This window comes from Trachypithecus francoisi, unplaced genomic scaffold (genome assembly GCF_009764315.1).
Source record: "Trachypithecus francoisi isolate TF-2019V2 unplaced genomic scaffold, Tfra_2.0 Contig00010, whole genome shotgun sequence".
NCBI lineage: Eukaryota > Metazoa > Chordata > Mammalia > Primates > Cercopithecidae > Trachypithecus > Trachypithecus francoisi.
The window spans coordinates 615,693-628,964 of NW_022680460.1; the positions used below are offsets into that span (position 1 = coordinate 615,693).

Genomic DNA, 13,272 nt, shown 5'->3' on the forward strand with positions numbered 1-13,272 from the left:
CCTGTCTCTTAAAAAACAAAAGATAGGCCAGGCACAGTGGCTCACGCCTGTAATCCCAGCACTTTGGGAGGCCAGGGGGGCGGATCATGAGGTCAGAGTTCGAGACCAGCCTGGCCAATATGGTGAAACCCCATCTCTACTAAACATACAAAAATCAGCTGGGCATGGTGGTATACACCTGTAGTCCCAGCTACTAGGGAGGCTGAGGCAGAAGAATTGCTTAAACCCGGGAGGCCGAGGTTGCAGTGAGCCGAGATTGCACTACTGGACTCCAGCCTGGGTGACAGAGCGAGACTCTATCTCAAAAAAAAATAATAAAATAGAATAAAAAATAAAAAAGATAAATAAGCGAAGTGATGGAGATGATGTGTACATTAATTGACTTGATTTAATCATGCCACATTGTAAACTATATCAAAATATAATATTGTATCTTATAAATGTATACAATTATGACTTGCCAGTCAAAAATAATCTTAATAATACATTTAATTTTTTAAAAATTCAAAGATTGCATATAGAATGGTACCTTTTAATAAAGTTAATGCAACAAAAATTGTAAAATGTAGTATTTTGGAAAGTATGCAAATGTGTATATATAATACATTTGATAATATCTATGAAAAGAAAGCAAAAGAATAATAAAGAATTTAGGATGAGGCTTCCCTTGAGTAGAGGCAAACAGGAGGATAGACTGGTGGGGGAATATCATGTAGGTTATTGTCAAGACCATAGCTTTCCATTTGGTGTGGTAGGGTCATGAGTGCCAATTGCATTACTAAAAATACACACATACATAAAGTTGTTCATTTATAGCCTAATGTTGAATGTTTCATGAACCAAAAATTATAAGTAATTCAATTCTGTGTGCTTGAGACTCAATAAAACATAAAATAAAATAGGGAGGATTAAATAAGGTTAGGTATGTAAAGCACTTACAACCAGGTGTGGCATATAATTAGTGTTCAAAAAAATGTTTGCTATTATAAATTTACCTTCTAAAAGCACTTACAAATGCACAAAGATATATGAACAAGGATGTTCCCTGAAGAATGTTTAATACGTATTTTTAAAATCTGATACAATCACTGGGCACGGTGGCTCATGCCTGTAATCCCAGCATTTTGGGAGGCCGAGGTAAGTGGATCAGAAGGTCAGGAATTCGAGACCAGCATGGCCAACATGGTAAAATCCCCTCTCTACTAAAAATACAAAAACTAGCCAGGTGTGGTGGTGCGCGCCTGTAGTCCCAGCTACTTGGGAAGCTGAGACAGGAGAATCACTTAAACCCAGGAGGCAGAGGTTGCAGTGAGCTGAGATCACATCGCTGCACTGCAGCCTGGGCGACAGAGCAAGACTCCATCTGAAAAACAAAAACAAAGAAATCGATACAACCTAAATAAAAGCATGGAGAATTATTTCTAGGCCTTGAAACATAAGCAAGGAACTCCTATTATTTACCTGGCTGAATTTCAGAATTGCTATGGATCAATGACTCTTTTGTGCCTCCTGTTTTCCCTTCATTTTGAACGGGAATGTCTATAGTGGTTATCCCAACCTATATGACCATTGTATATTGGGAAATAGACAGAAATAACTTGTCTGTAGATGGAGAAGGACTGTACTCCAAGTGCTGTAATTAAGGAACTATAGCCAAGAAGCTTCATCCACACCTGGACTTGGTTAGATAATGACATTCTGGACTTGCAGCCAATGCTGTAATGGGATGAGAGTTCTAGAGATCTTTGGAGAACTGAATGTATTTTGCTTGTGGAAGGAATGTGAATCATTGCAGGCCAGGTGGCAGCTTCTGACATGGCTTCCAATGACCCCACCTTCTGATGTTTATGCCTTTGTGCAGTATTCTCTCCTTGAATGAGGACTGAACCCAGTAACTTGCTTCTAATGAATAGAATACGGCAAAGATGATCAGATTTCACTTCTGAGATTCGGTTCCAAAGAGACTGTGACTTCCATCTTGCTCAAACACACTCTCTAGATCTTCTCACTTGATCCTTCTGGCTGAATCAAACTGCCATGTTGTGAGATGCCCTACAGAGGGGCCCGAGTGACAAGGAACTGAGGACAGCATCCAATTAACAGCAAGAAACTGAACACTGTATCTGTACATCTACCTCCTGAATCTAAAATGAAAAATAAAATAATCAACAGTGAAAAAATAACAATAAAGAGAAAGAAACTGGGCCAGGCATGGTGGCTCACCCCTATAATTCCAGCATTTGGGGAGGCCAAAGTAAGAGGATTGTTTGAGCCCAGGAGCTCAAGATCAGCCTGGGCAACATGGCGAGACCCTGTCTCTACAAAAATAAAAAATAAATTAGCCAGTTGTGGTGACCTGGTCCTGTGGTCCCAGCTCCTCGGGAGACTGAGGCAGGAGGATCTCTTGAGCCCGGAGGTTGAGGCTGCAGCGAGCCGTGATTGCACCACTGCACTCCAGGCTGAACAACAGAGAGAGACCCTATTGCAAAAAAAAAAAAAAAGAGGCTGAGCATGGTGCCTCACGCCTGTTATCCCAGCGCTGTGGGAGGCCAGGACTGGCAGATCACCTGAGGTCAGGAGTTCGAGACCAGCCTGGACGACATGGTGAAACCCCGTCTCTACTAAAAATACAAAAATTAGCTGGGCAAGGTGGTGCACGCCTGTAATCCCAGTTACTTGGAGGCTGAGGCAGGAGAATCACTTGAACTGGGGAGGTAGAGGTTGCAGTGAGCCAAGATCACGCCATTGCACTCCAGCCTGGGTGATAGAGTGAGACTCTGTCTCAAAAGAAAAAAAAAAAAAAGAAAAGAAAAGGAAAAGAAAGAAAGGAAGAAAGAAGAAAGACAAAGAAAGAAAAGAAAGTAAGAAGGTCGGGCACAGTGGCTCATGCCTGCAATCCGTGCACTTTGGGAGGCTGAGGTGGGCAGATCATGAGGTCAGGAGATCGAGACTATCCTGGCTAACACGGTGAAACCCTGTCTCTAATAAAAATACAAAAGAAAAAAAAAATTAGCCTGGCGTGGTGGTGGGCACCTGTAGTTCCAGCTACTCGGAGGCTGAGGCAGGAGAATGGCATGAACCCGGGAGGCGGAGCTTGCAGTGAGCTGAGATCACACCACTGCACTCCAGTCTGGGTGACAGTGCGAGATTCTGTCTCAAAGAAAATAAAAGAAAAAGCAAGCAAGAGAGACGAAGGAAGGGAAAGGAAGGGAAGGGAAGGGAAGGGAAGGGAAGGGAAGGGAAGGGAAGGGAAGGGAGGGGAGGGGAGGGGAGGGGGGAAGGGAGGGGAGGGGGGAAGGGAGGGGAGGGGAGGGGAGGGGAGGAGAAGGGAAGGGAAGGGAAGTGAGGAAGGAAGGAAGAGAGAGAAAGAAAGAAAGAGAGAGAGAGAAAGAGAGAGAGAGAAAGAAAGAAAGAAAGAAAGAAAGAAAGAAAGAAAGAAAGAAAGAAAGAGAAAGAAAGAAAGAAAGAAACTGAATGCTGCCTAGAATCATGTGAGTGAGCTTGAAGCAATCCTCCTCCAGTCAAGCTTTGAGATGACAGCAACCCTGGCCAATACCTTGATTACAGTCTTGTGAAGACCTCAAACCAAAGGATACAGTTAAGCAGTGGATTTCTGACACACACACAGCTGTAAGATAATAAATATTATTTTAAGTCACTAAAATGTGGAGTAATTTGTCACACAGCAATAAATAACTAATATAGCTCCCAAGAAAGGAGACTACTTGGACTTTCCCAGTACACACTGTGTTTCTCCTATGTCTTTGTGTGTGCTCTTCCCATTGTTCTTCATTTGGCTAACCCTTCTACCTTTAACAAATAGCTCAGGCATCTCCTCCTCCAGGAAGACTTCCCTAATGGGGCACTGCATAACTTGTTCCACTTCCTTACTATCTAGTTACTATCTAGGAGCCTTGGCTGACTTTTTGTTTGTTTGTTTGTTTGTTTGTTTGAGACAGAGTTTCGCTCTTGTTGCCCAGGCTGGAGTGCAATGACACAATCTCAGCTCACTGCAACTTCCGCCTCCCAGGTTCAAGTGATTTTCCTGCCTCAGCCTCCCGAGTAGCTGGGATTACAGGTGCCTGCCACCATGCCTGGCTAATTTTTGTATTTTTTGTAGAGACGGGGTTTCACCATGTTGGCCAGGCTAATCTCGAACTCCTGACCTCGTGATCCGCCCACCTCAGTCTCCCAAACTGCTGGGATTACAGGCGTGAGCCACTGCACCCAGCCTTGGCTGACTTCTATCAGCACAATTATCACACTGTGTTTTAATTGTGTATTTCACTGCAGCAGTCTATGAATTCCTTGAGGGCCAGGATCATGACACAATGCCACGATTTCCATATCCTTAGCTTCCAGTGGGAGGCTTGGCACGTAGTATGTACTCTATAGACATCGTTCACAGGCTTTGGAGTCAATGGGTATCAGTTTGAATCCTAGCTCTACTCCCAGCTATCTGTGTAACCTTAGACAAGTCACTTAACCTCTCTAGAACACAGACGTTCTCTTTCCTGGAATTGGGAGTTTGGGGTACGAGCAGCATGAGGAAGGGGAATCCATATTCTTGCTCTTCCTGCTTTATAGGCACTGCGCTACTTGATGTTTATTCTACAATCCTGTGGGGCCTCTTAGTCTTAGGATGATCTTCAATATCTAAATTGAGGTAGACGCTTTGTGGATTATGCTCCTCAATTAGCTTTTTTATTTAATAAATTAAATATATGCAGAAGAGAGTTATTGACACAGAAATTAAAAGCAGCTACAGCAAAAGAGGATTAAAAAAAAATCATGGCTAGCCCAGTATTTTTAAGTGACATATTTCAGCCTTCTGCTAATGTTTCATCACTGAAATATCAGCCCTTTTTCATGTAAACTAGTGAGGGTTTGGAGAGAGGACAAAAGCATCATATGTTCTACACATCTTGCAATGGGAACTGTCAAATTTTGTATTCAACATTGCCACAGTATCGCCGCTGACATGCTTCCAAAAGACTTTTCAAACAAAAACTCACCACAGGCCTGGAACAAAATACGCAGCCTAGAAAAATGTGCATCTCATATTTCCTATGTGGATTGACAAAACCAACTGGGGCCCGGGGCCAATAACAGAAAGGTTATTTGAGCTTTTCCACAAATGCTCCCAGTTTAGAAACAAAAGTGTGAGTGTGGAAGGGGGAATCCCCCTTCTAGCCCAAGGGATTTAATTTCCCTACAGGGAAATTTCTAGCTCTGACACCCTCATAAGATTGTACCATAGCAGACAGATCATACCAGGATGTAGAAGCAGGAGATTTCCCTAGAGGGAACCTCGTGGGAAATAGCCTGAAAATGCACATTCAAATCAAGTCTTAAGAGGGAAAGGGAGATCTGCTTAGACTGACAGCACAAATGGTCTGTGATTCCAAGTTACAAACCTTTCCCTCTGGAGAAGTGTGAACCTGGACCCGCTACTCTTTCTGAACACTGCGCAGCCTGGAGATGATCCTCTCTCAAACCTTCTCCTCTTGGCTCTTTTTTCTTTTTCCGTTTTTTTGTTTGGTTTTGTTTTGTTTTGTTTAAGAGTCTCACTCTGTCACCCAGGCTCGAGCACAGTGGTGCGATCATAGCTCACTGCAGTCTTGATCTCCCGGGCTCAAGTCATTCTCTCACCCCAGTCTCCCAAGTAGCTGGGACCACAGGCGCATGCCACCATGCCCAACTATTTTTGTTTGTTTGTTTTTTGTATTTTTTGTAGAGCTGGGGTCTTGCTATGTTGCCCAGGCTGTTCTCAAACTCCTGTGCTCAAGCAATCCTCCCCCCTCGGCCTTCCAAAGTGCTGGGATTACAGGTGTGAGCCACAGTGCCCTTCCAGGGCTTTATCTTTTGAAAGACTCTCCAGGTGAGAAAATGAGACTTTTTTTTTTTTTTTTTTGAGACAGAGTTTTGCTCTTGTTGCTCAGGCTGGAGTGCAATGGCTCCATCTCGGCTCACCACAACATCCGCCTCCCAGGTTCAAGCAATTCCTCTGCCTCAACCTGCAGAGTAGCTGGGACTACAGGCATGCACCACCACGCCCAGCTAATTTTGTATTTTTACTAGAGATGGGGGTTTCTCTATGTTGGTCAGGCTGGTCTTGAACTCCCAACCTCAGGTAATCCACCCACCTCGGCCTCCCAAAGTGCTGGGATTACAGGTGTTAGCCACCGTGCCTGGCCTGGACTCATTTTTAACTTCTCCTTCTTCCTAATCCCCCACATCCAATCCCCCACCAAGTTCTAGCAATCCTTATTTCCTAAATGCTCTCTTGCCTTTTTTTTCTTTCTGCAGTGTGAATAACTTTTTAAAAATTTTATTATTATTGTATATATTTAAGGTACACAACATGATGTTCTGATACACATATACTTAGTTAAATGATCACCTACACTTAAGCCAATTAACGTATCCATCATCTCACATAGTTAACTTTTTTCCCTGGTAAGAACACCTAAAATCTACTCTCTTGACAAAATCCAGTAAATAATACAATATTATTAACTATAGTCCTATACTGTATGTTAGCTGCTCTCTAGACATATTCATCCTACACAATGCAACCTATCACCTCACACCTGTTAGGATAGCTATTATCAAAAAGACAAAGATAACAAGCATTGGTAAGAGCGTGGAGAAACGGGAACCTTTGCAACCTCAATGAGATATCACCTCGAAATTTTTAGGATCGCTATTTTCAAAAAAAACAAGAAACAAGTACTGGCAAGGGATGGAAAACGGCATGGCGCTTCCTCAAAAAATTAAAAATAAAGCTATCACATAACCCAGCAATCCCACTTCTAGGCATATACCCAAGGGAAATAAGTCAGTACCTGGTAGGGATGCCTGCACTCCCATGTTCATTGCAGCAGTATTCACGATAACCAAGACATGGAATCAGCCTAAGTGTACCTTGATCAATGAACGGATAAAGAAAATATGCTGGGTGCGGTGGCTCATGCCTGTAATCCCAGCACTTTGGGTGACAGAGAGAGACTCCATCTCAAAAAAAAAAAAAAAAATGTGGTAAATATACACAATGGAATATTATCCAGTCTTTAAAAAAAGAAAATTCTGTCCTTTGCAACAATATGAATGAAATTAGAGGACATTATGTTAAGTGAAATAAGCTGGGCACAGAAAGGCAAATACCGCATGATCCCACTTATATATGGAGTATTTTTTTTAAATACATAGAAGCAGATAATAGAATGGTGGCTACCAGAAGCCGGGGGTGGGAGGTGGGTAAGTTGCTATTACGTGGGATGAATAAGCCTCGTATCTCTTGAATCTGTCTACTTTTCTATATCCTCAACGTTGCCATTCTTACACGAGCCCCAGCATCTCTCATCTAGACTCCCACAAATACCCCAATCCCATCTCCCTGAATGGCAGAAACAATGCTATGTGTTCACAAATCCATTTCATTCTCTCCCTAAGCACACAGAATGACCACATCTCCAAACTGCTCTTGCAATTCAGTTGGGGACCATGGGATGTGGGCAAGAGTGATATAATGACATTTCTGGGGCTGGCCCTAAAACCCATTCTACAGTGGCGTGAAGGACATGGGTTGAAAATGGTGGCACAACAAAATGGAAGGAGCTGGGATCCCTAAATCACAATGTAAAAGGCTGCCTGCCAAATTTCCTATTGGACTGTAACATCAGTGAGAAGTAAACCTTTTATTGCTTTAAGTCACTTAGAATGAGGATTGTCCTTTGCAGCAGTGGGCTTATCCTGACAGCCTGCTTCCACTCTTGCCCCTCCCCATGTCTTCTAATCAATTATCCTCATAGCTACCAGAGTAATTAACTACAATACATAACTGATGACATCACTATCCACCACTCCTCACATCCCCCCATATGACAATTCTTAAATAAATGCTTTCCGTTGATCATAGGAAAGTTCAAAATTCTTAAGATGGCCTATAATGCCCTGCATGGTCTACAACTGCTGAACTTTCTTTCCCCTGATCTGTCCCTATTTATTCACTCATTTAATCACCTATTCAATAAATATTTCTTGAGCACCAACTGTCAGTAGCTATACTAGTTCTGGGAATAGACTAGGGAAAGGGGAAAACAGGGAAATCATTTGGGAAGCTGTTATAGTCATCTGGACAAAAGACAGTAAGGACCTGAGCTACAGTATGTCTCCAGTTGTGACATCCTGGTAAGATGGCACCATAACAGATGTCACTAGGGCATGCATCTAAGCCAGAGATTCCCACGGAGGATAAAAGCCTGAAAATGCAAGTTCTAGTCTATCCCTAAGAAAGCATAAGACGGGGCAAAAAAAAAAAAAAGAAGAACAAGAAGTAATGAAAAAGAAAATAATAAGTAAATAAGAAAGCATGGGAGCCTGGCCAGGCGCAATGGCTCACACCTGTAATCCCAGCAGTTTGGGAGGCCAAGGCGGGCAGATCACCTGAGGTCAGGAGTTTCAGACCAGCCTGGCCAACATGGTGAAACCCCGTCTCTACTAAAAATACAAAAATTAGCCGGGCATGGTGGCGGGTGCCTGTAATCCCAGCTACTCAGGAGGCTGAGGCAGGAGAATAGCTTGAACCCGGGAGGCAGAGGCTGCAGTGAGCCGAGATCACACCACTGCACTCCAGCCTCGTGACAGAACAAGACTCCATCTCATAAAAAGAAAGAGAGAGGGGGGGGGGGAGGAAGGAAGGAAGGAAGGAAGGAAGGAAGGAAGGAAGGAAGGAAGGAAGGAAGGAAGGAAGGAAGGAAGGAAGGAAAGAAAAGATAGCATGGGAGAATTTACAGATGAGAGATTCACCTACACTGACAGCATGAATGAGAGGGGTAGATGCATGATATTTTAGGAAACACAATTGGCAGGATTTGGGAACTGACTATGAAGGATGAGAAAAGGAAGAGCCAGGCTGGGGTGAAGAAAACATTTGGAAAAAGATGAAGATGATGAGCTTAGGTTTAAACATGTGGTGTTAGAGGTGCCAATGGGCCATCCAGGTGGTATGTCAAAGAGGCAATTGGATCTCTTTGGGTCTGGAGTTCAAAGAAGAGGCCTGGCCTGGCAACGTACAGGTAATGTCCTCACTGATCACAACTCCTAAAGTCTCGGTCATCTTGAAACAAAACCAGGCCATCAACCCCAGCACTTCGGGAGGCCAAGACAGGAGGACCATTTGAGCCTAGGAGTTCATGACCAGCCTAGGCAACAGAGTAAGACCCCATCTCTACAAAAAAGTAAAAAAATTAGCCAGGCATGATGGTTCATGCGTGTAATCCTAGCTACTCAGGAGGCTGAGGTGGGAGGATCTCCTGAGCCCAGGAGGCTGAGGCTGCAGTAACCTGTGATTATGCCATGTACTCCAGCCTAAGTGACAGCAAGATCCTTTCTCAGAAACAAACACAAAAACAAGAACAAGCAAACAAGCCACCGTGCTTCTGCTCCTCACCCCGTACCGTGCTTCCCCTCCCTCTCTCTCTCTCTTCCATCCCCTTCATGATCATACCTCCTAAAAGTGGTGTCTCCACTCTAGATCTACTCTCCCCATCCCCTCACACTAGAGTCAGGTCTCCATCTCCATAATTTTTTTTTTTTTACAAGGCAACACATAATTCACATTCCATAAAATTCACCCATTTAAAGTGTACAATTATTAGGCCAGACTCGGTGACTCATGCCTGTAACCTCAGCACTCTGGGAGGCCAAGGCAGGTGGATCACTTGAGGTCAGGAGTTTGAGACCAGCCTGGCCAATATGGTAAAACACCATCACTACTAAAACTACAAAACTTAGCTGGTCATGGTGGCGGTGCCTGTAATCCCAGCCACATGGGAGGCTGAGGCAGCAGAATCACTTGAACTCGGCAGGCAGAGGTTGCAGTGAGCCAAGATCAAACCACTGCACTCCTGACTAGGAGAGAGAGTGAGACTCTGTCTCAAATAAATAAATAAACAAATAAATAAATAAATGAGACTGGGTGTGGTGGCTCATGCCTGTAATCCTAGCACTTTGGGAGGCAGAGGTGGGCGGATCACTTGAGGTCAGGAGTTCGAGACCAGCCTGGCCAACATGGTGAAACCCTGTCTCTACTAAAAATACAAAAACTAGCCAGGCAATATGGTACATGCCTGTAGTCCCAGCTACTTGGAAGGCTGAGGCAGGAAAAGAGCTTGAACTCGGGAGGTGGGGGTTGCAGTGAGCCAAGATCATGCCACTGAACTCCAGCCTGGGTGACAGAGCAAGACCCCACATCAAAAAAAAAAAAAAAATTAATTTAATTTAAAAATGTAAAATTTTTAGAAACTTCAGAGTTGTAAACCATTACCACTATTATGGAACATTTTATTATCTACCAAAAAACTCTGTACCTATTAGCAGTCACTCTCCATTTCCCCCCAATTCACTTTCCATTTCCCCCAATAACTCCAAGCCCTAGGTAACCACTAATCTGTTTTTGTTTTTGTTTTGTTTTGTTTTTTTTTTGTTTTTTTTGAGGCAGAGTCTCGCTTTGTCACCAGGCTGGAGTGCAGTGGCTCAGTCTTGGCTCACTGCACCTCCGCCTCCCAGGTTCAAGCAATTCTCCTGCCTCAGCCTCCCGAGTAGCTGGGACTACAGGCGCACACCACCACATCTAGCTAATTTTTGTATTTTTAGTAGAGACGGGGTTTCACTGCCCACCTCTGCCTCCCAAAGTGCTGGGATTACAGGTGTGAGCCACTGCGCCTGGCCTATTTTCTTTCTGTATAGATGTACCTATTATGGACATTTCATATAAATGGAATCATGCAATATGTAATTTTTTGTGACTGGCTTCTTTAGCATAATTATTTCAAAGTTCATCTATGCTGTAGCATGTATCAATACTTCATTCCTTTTTATGGCTGAACAATATTTCTTCATATGGATATACCACATTTTATCCACTCATCATTTGATGGACATTTGGGTTGTTTCCACTTTTTGGCTATTAAGAATTATGTACATGAGCCAGGCGCAGTGGCTCACGCCTGTAATCCCAACACTTTGGGAGGCTGAGGTGGGCAGATCACGAGGTCAGGAGATTGAGACCATCCTGGCTAACATGGTGAAACCCCGTCTCTACTAAAAATACAAAAAAATTAGCCTGGCATGGTGGCAGGCGCCTGTAGTCCCAGCTACCCAGGAGGCTGAGGCAGGAGAATGGTGTGAACCCGGGAGGCAGAGGTTGCAGTGAGCTGAGATCGCGCCACTGCACTCCAGCCTGGGCGACAGAGCGAGACTCTGTCAAAAAAAAAAGAAAAAAAAAATTATGTACATGAGCCAGGCGCAGTGGCTCACGCCTGTAATCCCAGCACTTTGGGAGGCCAAGGCAGGTGGATCACCTGAGGTCAGGAGTTCAAGACCAGCCTAATCAACATGGTGAAACCCTGTCTCTACTAAAAAAATACAAAAATTAGCCAGGTGTGGCAGCACGCGTCTGTAATTCCAGCAACTCAGGAGGCTGAGGCAGAAGAATCGCTTGAACCTGGAAGGCGGAGGTTGCGGTGAGCCAAGATCACGCCATTGCATTCCAGCCTGGGTGACAGAGTGAGACTCCGTCTCAAGTAATAATAATAATAATAATAATAATAATGTACATGAATATTCATGTACAAGTATTTGTTCGAATACCTGCTTTCAGTTATTTTGGGTGTATACCTAGGAGTGGAACTGATGAGTCACATGGTAATTCTATGTTTAACTTATTGAGAAATCTCCAAGCTGTTTCCATAGCGACTGCACCATTTTACATTCCCACCTCCAATGTACCAGGACTGTAATTTCTCTACATCCTCACCAATACTAGTTATTTTCCTTTTTTATCTTTTTTTTTTTTTTTTTTGGCAAGCAGATAAGGCTTGTTTTATTTAATGGCTGATCTATGTAATCACGGAGGCCAGTATGTACAGACAAAAGGGGAGCTTTTATTTCTTGGTGTCTTCCTCCTTGGACAAAGTCTCGATGATCTCCTCCTTCTTGGCCTGGAGGCGCTCTTCACTGCTCTTCCGTGCTTCCTTGGTCTTAGGCCTGTGGGCCTCAGCCTGGTCAGCCAGGAGCTTCTTGCGGGCCTTGTCTGCCTTCAGCTTGTGGCTGTGTTCCATGAGAATCCGCTTGTTTGTGAACACATTCCCCTGCACCTTCAGGTACAGGCTGTGATACATGTAGTGATCAATCTTCTTAGATTCACGGTATCTTCTGAGCAGCCAGCCCAGAATCCTCATTCTCTTCATCCACATGACCTTCTCTGGCATTCGGGCATTGGCTGTACCCTTTTGCTTATCTATGCTTATATGCCTGCCCTTCCAAGGGCAGGTGTTTTTCTGGTGTTTTTCTGCCAAGGTGTTTTTCTGGCATCAAGCCCGGGAATGGACTGTCACAGGCTTGGGGATGATCAGCCCATCTTTGATCAGTTTCCGGATCTGCTAATGGAAGTTGGCATTGGCGATTTCATTGGTCTTACTGGGGTCCAACCAGACCTTCTTCTTGCCACAGCGGTGGACACTACAGGTAGCCTCTTCTGAAGCCTGAGCATACTTATGGCTGTAGTCGCAGCAGCGAAAGGAAAGAGCTCCCTTTTTTATCATTATTATAACCATCCTAGTGGGTGTTCAGCGGTATCTTATTATAGTCTTGATTTAAATTTCTTGATGACTAATGATGCTGAGGATCTTTTCATGTGTTTATTGGCCATTTATACATCTTTTTTTGAGAAATATCTGTTAAGATATTTTGCTCATTTTTTAAAGTGGGTTGTCTTTTTATTGCTGAGTTGTAATCGTTCCTTATATATTTTGAATATTAGATCGCTATAGGATATATGATGTGCAAATATTTTCCCCCATTCTGTAAAGGTTGTCTTTTCACTTTCCTGGTGGTACTGTTTGAAGCACAAAAGTTTTTGTTTTAATTTTAATGAAGTTCAACTTATCTATTGTTTTCTTTAGTTGCATGTGCTTCTGGTGTCCTAAGAAACCATTGCCAAATCCACGGTCATGAAATTCACTCTTATGTTTCCTACTAAGAATGTTATAGTTGTAGCTCTTACATTTGGATCTTTAATCTATTTTGAATTGATTTTTGAATGCACTGTGACGGAAGGGTCAAAATTCATTCCTTTGCACATGGATATCCAGTTGTCCCAACATCATTTGTTGAAAATTATTTCCCCCATTGAATGTTATTTTTATCTCTATTGAAAAATCAGTTGGCCACAAATGTCTGGGTTCATTTCTGGACTCACAGTTGTAT

The 13,272-nt window shown here is 43.4% G+C and overlaps 1 pseudogene; it reads right to left on the minus strand.

Annotated features, from left to right (window-relative positions):
* Positions 1-11,848: 11,848 nt before the first annotated feature.
* Positions 11,849-12,559, minus strand: LOC117066445 (annotated as a pseudogene).
* Between the last annotated feature and the right edge of the window lie 713 nt (positions 12,560-13,272).